This window comes from Amblyomma americanum, chromosome 5 (assembly GCF_052857255.1).
Source record: "Amblyomma americanum isolate KBUSLIRL-KWMA chromosome 5, ASM5285725v1, whole genome shotgun sequence".
Classification (NCBI taxonomy): Eukaryota; Metazoa; Arthropoda; class Arachnida; order Ixodida; family Ixodidae; genus Amblyomma; species Amblyomma americanum.
In genome coordinates, this window is record NC_135501.1 from 132,123,240 (window position 1) to 132,135,510 (window position 12,271).

Below are 12,271 nucleotides of genomic sequence, written 5' to 3' on the forward strand. Positions count from 1 at the left end.
ATATCTACATTACGGTAGCATTTCGAGCCTTCAGCGTGGCTGCGCCGCCACACTGTCACAGGGTTGGTCACGTGGTGCGGAGCAGCTGCCGGCGGCGCGGAGCAGTGGCTGATCCCGTTGTTCATCACGTGGTTGGTCACGTGACCAGCCACGTGGTGCGCAGCAGCTGCTGCTGCTGGCGGCGCGGCGCGCCGGCGAAACCGAGATGCAATGGTTGTGCGCATGCGCCGTGTGAAGTGGGACGAAGATGAAGGAGGAACGCCCAGCGTAACGGAGCGGCGACTGTCTTCGCAATTCAACTTAGCAAATTCCACCCGGCCAGCTGTAGCTATCGAATCAGTCCAGGTTGAACCAAAACTAAACCACCGCCAATTTCCATGTTTTTTTTAGCACTGCACTTTGTTTAAAGGTATGCTGCGTTGTCGAAAGGAATACCCTTCCCGACACGAACAGCTTGCTGTCGTGCCCTCTACGGTTGGACTGGACACCTGGAATGCGTGGTTCGTTGCTGTTCAAGTAAAGAAGCCCGCAATCATTCCGCTTCATTGGTGGTGGTTTTGTGTCGATGCATACTCTCTGGCGGGTACCATACGCACGATCCCTTACCTTGTCGGTCTTCACCACGCTGTGTTTTTGCCCTCTCGCTACTTGCCTCAACACTAATTCATGCCAGCACGCTTTGCACGGTAAGTGGATCTACTACCCGTTGAATACTACCATCGTGGTACAACTGGGGGTGACACGGAGGCTGATATCTAAACAATCATCAACGCAATCAAGGGAAGTGGTAAGAAACGAATGAAATGGAAGGGAGAATAGAAAAGCCTACATTTTATTCGAAACATACGTTTCTGTTTTACATTGCTCCCTTTACTATCCGAGCTGCTCCTGTTTCAAGCTGTCGTTGTCGTTGATGTTGTCATCGCTGTTTTCATCACACCAGTATGAAAAATTCCTCCAGCGTAGGAATACGCCAGAGCTAGGGGATTAATGCTCAAGGATAGACAGTTGCCGGCAGATAGACGCAAAACTCTACCAAGCTCTGCACCCTCCGGCGAAAGTCAAATCGGGCAACCAAATTCGAATAGGAGGTCGTCACCTGGATCCTGATAAATGGTGCAATTTCCCACAGCCATGCACGTTCGGAATCATTCGAAGGCTACTTCGAAATTAGGCTTAGTTCAGCGCCACTTTTATGACAGCGGCAGCTATATGTAGCGTCTTTTTTTTTACTTTTTGCGAAGAATCTAGTCCTAATCCTTCATTGTGCCCTTAGGGTATGCGAATGCAAATTTTCTCTTCTTCTGGTTGTTTCCCAAGACTGTTTTAATATTTGTATTTCTATATGTATGCCTAAATGTGCAACACAGACAGGAGTCAAAGAGAAATGATTTGCAAGCCAATAATATCGTGCTTTTTATGTCCAATAAATGCGTCGTTGTTTAACATCGGACTGATAGCCTGAGAACGATAAATTGCAGACCAGTATTTTAAACACTTTTGTGCCATTCTAAATAGAGCATTTGGGCCCCTATTTGAGCTTCCTTTAGCTCGTCAAATGTATTGTGGACTCCAAAATTGAGGAGCTTCTTGTTTCCCATATTTCTTGGTAGATTTAGGGCCGTCCTGAAAGCCTTCCTGATTAAAGTGTGCTTGTTCTTTTTCGTGCTGTGTCATGTTGTGGTAGGGGAGTGAGTATGTTATGCGGCTGACCACGAGGCTCTTGACTAACTTGATCGTGACACTCTCCTTCATGCCAAATCTTCTCTGTAAACTCTGGTGATCATTCTGCTGACCTGTTGCATTGATTGTTGGAGAAGACTTGGGGTGTGGCTGCACTTCCCGCTGCTTTGGATCGACATTCCCAACACTCTGATCATGTTGCGTTCCGGGAGGACCTCCCCGTCAATTTTTATGTTGTATATTTTTTTGGGTGGTCTCTTGCCCACTCGTAGAATTACCGACTTCTGGTAGGAGCATGCCAGGCCTCTCTCTCTGACGTAGTTCTCCAAGCATGTAGCTTCTTGCTGCAGGAGATCTTGTTTTTGCCCTGGGGAGCCCTGGCTGATCCAGTCGTTATATCATCGGAATACATAGCGTGCTGTATCCCCTCTATCTGACTCAGCTCTCTGCCTAGCCCAATCATGACTATGTTGAAGAGGACCGGCGAGATCACTGAGCCTTGCGGGGTGCCTTTGTTTCGTGTTTCGAAGACCTTGCTGCGTAGGTCCTGCAGTCCAACTGTAGCTGTGCGGTTTGACAGGAAGGCCCTTACGTAGTCGTGTACTCTTCTTCCGCAGTGTACTCTTCTTTCGACATGAGGGATGCCGTAAGTCTCCAGTACACTCGCCAGACCCTAGAAAAAGTTCGGCCTCTCAGAGTTAATCCAAATACATATCTCAAGTCTTGGTGGCATTGTGAATAAGCGCACAAAATCTGGAAGTCGCCAGTCTCGCACTTCTTCTGTGATGAGTTTTCACATTGCACTCTATGGGCCTCTCTACAAAAAATGCAACACCATCTTATGTATATATTTAGTTAAATACAAGCACGACAAAATGAGTGTTTGGAACAAAATTACGAGATACCTTATGAAAAAGCACGCGCTACATGAGAGCTGTTTGGCCGTTGAGGACTGAAATCTGGTTTAGACAAATCCACCAACTTTAAACGCTACTCAGAGCGCCCCTGCCTTTTCACACTTCTCGAAGACGTTACACAGAAGTCCAGGGAATTCTTTCTGACTTCCAAAGGCAGTTTCCTGCAAAATCGGCATTATAATGTACATGGGATTCTGACGAGGATATAGGGGCTGAGAAAGCAAATCATTTTGCACATATACCATAGGCCAAGACTGTACCGCTTGTGACCAAAGAATAAGGAAAGCTCATTTTCGGCCGCGCTGGCCGTGACCCCTCCCCACATGGTGGAGGATGACAGCAATGCCTTCGGGACGACTTACGTGCGCGCAGATGGTCGCCAGACTTGGAAGTGGGCCGCAGAAAACCCTGTCGTACATGGCCACCACCGTCAATGTCGCGTAGCCAGCAACTTGTTAATGACGATCACGGGCAGCAGGCACATCGATAAAACCACGAGTACGTGGAACAACATGTCTGCACTCCTTCTAGGGCAGCACTGAAAGGAAGGAAGGAAGGAAGGAAGGAAGGAAGGAAGGAAGGAAGGAAGGAAGGAAGGAAGGAAGGAAGGAAGGAAGGAAGGAAGGAAGGAAGGAAGGAAGGAAGGAAGGAAGGAAGGAAGGAAGGAAGGAAGGAAGGAAGGAAGGAAGGAAGGAAGGAAGGAAGGAAGGAAGGAAGGAAGGAAGGAAGGCCTCAGACGTTGCTGGCACATACCCACTACGGGGGAGTTGCCAAGACACAGGCGGTTAATTGCTGGATACAGGAAAGTTTTGACGGGAAAAAGAGTGGTAATAGGATGTAGCCTGATAGATTGGAAGACGAAAGGACAGGGGTCCTGTTAACTTGGAGATCGAAGACGGCACAATGACGTAATGTGCGTAATAGTATACAATGCCTGTAATGTTCCAATGTCGTACTGACTGAGAGCGGGAAGAAGAAATTAGAATGGGAGGCGCTGCGTTTCTTGAAGAAAATTTTGCAGAGCAGAGCGCACACTCCTGTCGCTTCGTCCAAGCAAAGGAGCGCCAATTGAAAGAACAACCGCGGAAGACACAGGCAAGCCCACTTGATGAAATGGAATTTGCAAAAGACGCTTCCTCAAATGAGAGAAGCAGCGGCAGAACAGCAGGAAATGATCTATTGTCTCAGGTTCGGCACAAAAAGGGCAGAGTGGGGAAGCCGCCAGGCCAGATCTGTGAAGGTAGAAATTTAGAACTGGAACACGGCAACGCAAGCGCGTGAAAGAGACCTCTAGTCTGCGTGAGCGCCAGTTTTTGCTACTCCAATGATGCAGAAGATGCTGATATTCGCGAGATGACGTAAGAGTCGAGGCAGCAAATTCCTGAAATATTGTGTAGCTGCGAAACCTCACCGCAGCTGTATATGCACACGATGGTAGGACAGCAACAATTGGGCCGCAGAGAGAGGCTCTAGCTAAGGCATCTGCAACCTCATTTAAGTGAAAACCCATGTGACCTGGTAGCCAAAGCAAACTTACCGAATATAGATGGAGCGGAATCAGGAACTTAGAGGCGTAATGCCCGAGAATCAGTCGGTGAGGATAAGGAAGAGCAAATGGACAGAGAGTCTGTCATAACCACAACCTGGGAAACGGTAGTTTCTAATTTTCGTAAGGCTAAAATTACTGCTAATAATTTAGCCAGAAAAATGGGAGTGACTTCAGGAAGACGGAGAGAAAAAATTCCCACACCTGCCTTCTCGCGATCCTGCGAGGCATCGGTAGCAATAATAACATGAGAGGGAAAGGACCTTAGGTGGTCCTGCAACAGACACTGAAGAAGCGGGAAGGGCTGCAGCTTTGCATTCGATGGAAAAATTCATCGAATTCAATCTGGACAGATGATGAGTTGTTATACAATTGGCGGACATCTGTGAAATGAATATTTATGGGATCAAGGAGGGACTGCACGTATCATATCTGCGGGGTATGAAAACGAGACCAGGCAGCACTAAAAAAGGCGGAAGGTTGACTAAGAAATATTATACTGGAAGCGTGAAGAGGTGAGTCGACCGCACAATTTTAAAAATGTTGGAACTGTTAAAAGGCGAAACCTAGCTGATAACAATGGCATTCGCGCCTCAAGGTGCAGAACAGCATTGGCGACATATTTTGGAAGCACAAGACAAAGGCGCAACGCCTCACGCTCCAACAGCACAAGAGGTCCACTTCTTCTTTACCTCAGTAAGCACTTTTTTACCTTTTCTTCTTTAACCTCAGCCGGTCGGCTGGGATGGAGACTTCTTTCTACTTCTTCCCCCTATGTAGGCATGTGCCATAGTATGAGTACAACAACAACACTAGAGGCACAGACCTATCGCTGCTTCGCCGCCATTGATGGGATAAGTTCTTGATACAAACGGGGACCGCTTTAGCGTGAAAAGCGATTTCAACAGTAACAAAAGAAATGGAGTGAAATTAAAATTATTTTTTGCGGAAGGAATGGCGCAGTATCTGTATGACACCGCTGCTGACACCAGAACCGCGCCGTAAGGGAAGGAATAAAGTAGAGAGTGAAAGAAGAAATGAAGGAAGAGGTGCCGTAGTGGGAGGCTCCACAATAATTTCGACCACCAGGGAATCTTTAACTTCCACTAACTTAGCACAGAATGTGGGGGTCTTAACGTTTCGACGGAGGCGAAACGCTGCCGCCGCGGTCGGGTTCGAACCCGGGCAGTGCGGACCAGTAGCCGAAAGCTTAACCAGTGAGCCACCGCGAGAGAATATAGACGATGATATGCTTTCTGAACGAGTTCCTCGAATGACTGAAAGCGCCGCCTTTACCAGTTACCAGTTAATTCACTGATGTAAGTGGACAAATTGGATACCTTTTTTTAAATATTGGGAAGTGCACACCTACGACGTTCTCTTTCACCCTTAAGAGGTCTAAGGGTCTGTGCTCTCTGAAAAAAGTGCGTTGCTACTTATGTGCACTATTGTCTTCAGCAGTGTGCGCGGAGGAGGTGCAGGCTAGTTGCCAAGTTGTTCCAAAGCAGCAGCAAATGCGAAGTTCCCTTACCAGTGCAATGCCTCAAAAAATGTGCGTGCGCAACCCGAAGCACTAATTTAACGTGGGATTTGTCACAACGTCAGTAATACAAAAATTCACGGCAAGGAAATGACAGTTTGGAAACATGAGGACCTACGTCTGGAAAGAGACGGTCTGGATTAGGACGTTAGCATCTAAAGCGAAATACTGTCGGGGTCAAAAGTCTCTGACCCCCACCCCGTCCAAGTTCCGAACCATGCCGCGCTGCAAGGGTCGCAACCAGACTATGTACTCCTGGTGCCAAGACCACCGGTCACGACACCAGAGCACCATCGCTATGTGGTCATCAGGTGGTTACCTCTTGTAGCGGAAAAAATAAAAATGAAAATTTGTTTTGGGGGAAAGGGAATGGAGCATTAACTGTCTCGCATATCTCGGTGGACACCCGAACTGCGCCGTAAGAAAAGGGAGGAAGGTGGGAGTGAAAGAAATGATCATAATAATTGGTTTCTCGGGAGAGGAAATGGCGCAGTATCTGGCTCATACATCGGCGGACACCAGAACCGCGCCGTAATGGAAGGGATAAAGTAGAGTGTGAAAGAAGAAAAGAAGAAAGAGGTACTGTAGTGGAGGGCCCAGGAATAATTTCGACCATCTGGGGATCTTTAACGTGCACTGACATCGCAAAGCACACGAGCACCTTAGCGTTTTGCCTCCATAAAAACGCACCCTCAGCAATAGGGCTCGAACCCGGGAACTCCGGATCAGTAGCCGAGTGCCCTATCCTCTGAGCCAGCGCGGCGGGGTGAATTAAATAATTTCTACCAGCTGGGCATCTTTAACGGGCACTGACATCGCACAGCACACGGGCTCGAAACCCGGACGCCACGGCTCAGCAACTGACCGGCCTAACCACTGAACCACGGTGAGTATCCAGTTCTATCTCTTCGCATTTTTGAAACAATTTAAACTTCAGGGCGTACCAGCGAAGGCAGTGACGATGCAGGAACGACCGGCGAGCTGTTTGATCCAGTTTTATTACACACCAGCCTTAAGGCGTCACACCGGCATGTGATCCGTGCAAGTCTACTGCTACGTAGGCCCTAGCTCCTGTAGACCCGACAAAGAACTGCGAGCTTGGCTAAAAAACACCGTTGCCAGCACAGCAACGAGATGCTCCAAACACTAGCGGAAATCGGTACGGCCGCGGTCGCTTCGGAAGTACTCGAAACTTTCCATATCTTGTACTTCCATAAAACTGCTGAAGCAAATACGATAGCAATATATATGAAAGTAACTGCTTTTGGTCTGGTATGAACATTTATTGGTATTCATATGTTTACTATTTTACTGCACACACTGAAAATCAATATTTTACTTTATACACTGAAATTCAGTCCAACTGATTTGGACTCTAGGTGGTGAGGGCCATACGTTGTTAGTGGGTAGTTATTAATAAAATAACAATGGAAGGAAAAGACGTTGCTAGCCGCGGCATCTGCCATCGGAACCTGAAGCAGCTGAGGGGCGACTAGCGGGGAGGGCAGTATACATTATGTACAAAAAAATAATATGGAAACAAATTTCGGATGCTGCGCCGCGTATGATAAGAGTACTAGGGCCATATGAGTAGAAAACTGGGCGCGATTACGAATCATTCTTGCGCCACTCTAGCTCGACACAAAAAGTCCCTCCATGCATGACCGCTTGTTTAATCCTATAAATTCGTTGGTCACACTAATTACTAACGATTGAAAGAACGACGCCAGTGCTGCTATTATTAAAAAGTCCGATCATTTTCTCGGCGGGTGCTGTTAGGGAGCCCGCAGCCTACAAAGGGGTGAATTTTGGGGGCACGAGCCAACCAGGAGTGCTGGCGTACCATGTCGCAACGAAGACCAAACCTGCATTGCAAAAAAGAAATACAATTTTCGACTGTATAATTACTGTCAGAACATTTTCTAACAAGTGCAAGGAAGAGTTAAAAAACAGGCCAACCAACTGTAAGTTGTCGCACTAAGTTGTCCACTTTTAAACCAATTGAAAGCCCAAATGGGCAACTAAGATAAGCTTCGCAAGTTCAAGGCTGCAAATGTGACAGAACCGACACTGCAGGGCACTATCGGGGTCAAGGCTTTCTGACGCACAAAATGTGATATCAGCAATTAGAGAGTCAATTATAGTGTGTTTATTTAGCGTTGAAGAATGGGTCGTGTAAGAAAATTTTCTTCTTTCATAAACTGACTGCTTCCAAGCGCACATAGGAGAATGCGAATGAGACTCTATAAAAGCACGGCGCTTGAAAAAATCCTTCAAGTTTTCAAGTTCGTTTTGTGGCAAAACAAAACCTTAGGGGGCGATTAATCGGACCGATGCGGTGGAAGTTTGTTAGCTTTCTCCTTTCAATGGCCAATATATTCCAGTTCCTATTTCATTCCAATTCAGATTCTATTCCAGTACCCACTACGCAATGACGTAAGATGTCTTAAAATTATGATAGATCGCGGCAATATTTCACACTAATGAGTAGGTAAGTGATGCGGCACTGGTTTCTGAGAAGGTAAACATTCCGTTAGCCACATTTTGGCACAGACAGTTTTTTCAGGAGGATGTATATTTTGCACGTAGGGTTCCTCTCGTCTGAATAATTTCCATTTTGTCTGATTTCTTTGGCGTCTCCCTCCTAAAAGGGGAGTGGGGGCGACTGGCAGGATGATACACAGGGAAACAGGTGACAGGTGGCAGGTGAAGAGAGGCAAATCCCCTCTTAATGCTAGCTTGCAGGTGGAGGCTTCACACATACGCCGACGCCGCTGAACTGTTTTCTCCTCCATGACCCTCCCAATGCTCTCGCATTTAAAGTCTCACAGGAAATGCAAGAACTCGCGGACATTTACATTTCTTTTTTGAAATTTCGTCAAGCAAGGATACCATCGGCATTTAGTCAGTACGTCCGCTGAAGTAAACAATTTTTCTTGTTCATTAAAAAGATTGTATCATATCAACCACAACATCAGCAACTGAGGGCACATTTTAGTCAGGCAGGTCAACAAGCAACCGCAGTAGTATGTCGCTTAAGTGGGAAGAAAATGGAACACTCGAACTCTACTTAGCGCGCAGACTGCTGCTCCGGTGACAAAGCATAGCAAGAGTGAATACGACATTTCATTCCTGCGAATATATATAGAAGGAATAAAAATTACTAATCAGAGCGCAGAAGAGGCCAAAATAAAAGTGCGGTTTCTGCTCGCCATGGCAAGCTGAGAATATGACAGCAGCCAATACTCATCGAAACTAAGCAAAGCATACCAGAATGTTTCTTTCGTTTTAAGATTCCCTTTGGTCACAAAAGTGGAGTTTTTTGTAGTGATGAACACTCAAGATACTTGCAAAGAAAGCATAAGACAAGAGCGTGCCGCAGTTAGATCCAAATCCAGGACCTCGAACTTCAGGTAACCACCTAACTAGAGCGGCGACTGTTTCGTAATCTGTTTTTAGGTGCCTGTATGCTGCGTGGGTCTAAAAATTAGAGTGCGGTACAGCTGTCCGGTTGGGTGGGTTTATGGGGCTTAACGTCCCAAAATTTTCAAGGACGCCGTTGTTTGAAATTTCGACCTCCTGGTGTTCTTTAACGTGTGCTGACATCGCACAGTGCACGGGCCCCTAGAATTTCGCCTCCATCGAACTTCAATTTCCACAGCGATCGGATCAAACCCGCGTCTTTCGGGTCAGTAGCCGAGCGCCATAACCACTGAGCCACCGCGGCGGCAGCTGTCTGTTCACCCAGAGCCTTGTTACCGCCCTTTTTAACATGTTCTTTGTATCCAGCTTCGTTCTGCAAGCCACAAAGCACGCATATAGACCAACTAGGCGAAAAACAAGCTGTGCTAAATAGAAGTCACCTGCTACATAGAAGTCATCCAGTCATCCTCTGCGCCGATCGAAGGGAGACCGCGGTGGCGGCCCCAACTGCAGAGCCTCTTGCATCACCTCCGGCAGCTGAGGTGCCGGGGCCAAGACTTCGGACACCATCAGGACCAGCAGGATGAGCCACACTACCGCAAGGATCGCGTCGGCAGCGAACTTGCACGACAGCTGGCAGCACTCGCGGACGCGCACCTGCCATCATCATCATCATCACCACCAGCCTGACTACACCCACTGCAGGGTAAAGGTCTCTCACATCTCTCCAATTAACCCTCTGTTTTCCAGCTGCGCCCACCTTAGTACCCCGGAAAACTTCTTAATCTCTTCCGCCTACCTAACCTTCTGCCGCCCCGTGCTTCGCTTGCCTTCTCTTCACATCTTAAGCAAAAACCGTGTAAGTGGGAATAACTGCTCCACATGGTCCACTCAACTGACAGTTGCCGCGTGCGAAAGATGTATGCTGTCTCTGCATAAGTGGTTTCGAAGAGAGTGTCCATTGGTCTTTGCAGAGACAGGTGGTTGGGGCAGTGCAGGCACTCCCAGAGGACTAATTCTTAAACCATATTTAGAGCATTTGACTTACAGTCTAGAGTCTCGATCACACATGTCCTGAGAGCTCGAGTGGTGTGCTGTGCAGCAAACGAAGTGCACTGTTATCGCAGCTTCTCTACTAGGAGGAAGGTGCATGTGCCTGTGTCAATTCGGCCGGGGCGGAAGCGCGAGTTCTATCAGTAAAAGTCAGCACCTGGTTTATAATTTCACTTTATTCTCTCAACACAGCATCGCTCGAGCGCTCTAGACAAGTGTGATCGTGTCCGCACTCACTAGCTAGCACAGATTGATCTTTTGTCAGTCGAATTCTGATATCAGCTAGTTATACACAATAGAAGTTTAGCGCGAGCACAGATATTAAAGAGAATGGCCTGCGACTGTGCCTCTTTTGCTACACCTTTTATTCGCCATCTATGGCCGCGAAAGCCAGAGGTCGACTGCCTACAAGTTGCCACAACCTCACCATTGAGTTCCGATGTGAAAAGGGGCGCAGTGTTTTTTGCTGCCATGTTAGTTGTATGAAGAACTTGCTGGAAGACAATACCGCCCTCAGCATCGCATCACGTGACAAATACAATTTACACTATGGAGCTCCTCCCCAACATGGCTGTTGGATAGAGTCACTTGAGCCTTGTGTAGCAGGTGCGCCATAGAGCTCTCGACGCAGTCCATCTGTGATCATGTGGTCAACGTGGGTCTGAGGTAGGGTGTCATACGGGCGCGCTATGCCTGTGGAGTGCGGGCACAATGAACACGTTGCTTTCACTACTCTGCCCCGAGGAATGAATAATGACTGCGAGAGATCTGCCGTAAACTGTGATTAAGTCGTTTCTTCTAGTCCTCATTTGCGCTGTAGCCGATGGAAGGAAAAATTCCCTAAAAACGACGGAATAATACAGTGCAAAGGTTAGTCTCTTGTGGAAAGACAAAGCGAGGGCTGGGAAATACGCACGAGATTTTGGCTGAACCGGAGTACCCGGGTTCGAACCCATATCACTGCTCAAAATGCGCTGTAACTTCTTAGCAATTCTCAACGCATCTTATAACAACTAAGGCGTAATGGTGAGCGAATTAGTGTCCTCTCTACATTTCGGTTACTTAGTACGGGGCAGCGGCTTTTAGAAAACTATAACAGTTAAAAATGCGGAAAAAAACTCTTGCATTAGAAAATGACAATTCATAGCATCTGCTCCCCTCTTATGAACCTTTTAATGAACACAGGTCACATGATTTATGCCGGCACATGTTGTCTCGCTAGCGCCGTTTTAGTACCAAACACACTATCGTTCTCGTTTAGGGCGCAGCGGGCTTGCTGTGAATCGATCAGTCCAAACCCCTCCAGCACCGAACACTGGAAAATCCCAAAATGGTATACGGCAACTGCGCTCGAGAAATCCAAGTATTCTAATGACCACCCAAGGTTGCGTATCGACATTGCGAAATTCACCTTTTAATAAGTTTAAACAATCGCTCAAAATCTGATGCACATTCTTGGAATTTTCTTCTTGTTAATATCTATATGTGGCTGTGTGCGTGCTTCGAATCTCCTGCAAAAACTTGTTTTACTATTCTCACATGCTACTACACTGAAAGTAACTGATTTATTTGATATCTTAAGCCAGTAGTTATTTTTGATCATGTATTTTCATCATGGCACTGTATTTTTGGGGGCCAGCGAGTCATAAAGCTATCGTAGAATGGCGATTACCTTGCCCCCCTGTGCACCTTGTCATACCCAGCAATTCTGGACAAAAACATTTTTGAGCGGGGCATTATTTATGAACGCAGTTTTTTCATATAACGTAAGATTGCACTATAACAATCAGTATATCCGCAGATCACCCGACGTCTTGATTTTTTTCTTTTCACGTTTTTGCTATCGTAAAAAGCGTACCGCGTTGCTTTTCTGTGGAAGTCTTAACGGATCAATACGTATTATAAACAATATATATATATATATATATATATATATATATATATATATATATATATATTAGCAGACAAGTTAAAGGAAATGAGGGGCCCGTTTGACAAATTTATGAAGGGAGCCAACGATATTCGGAGGTCGTAGGTTCGGATCCCACCAGCGGCATGGTTGTTTTTACTGCTGCTTTATAAGTAATTTTTAATCGATTTATTATTCTA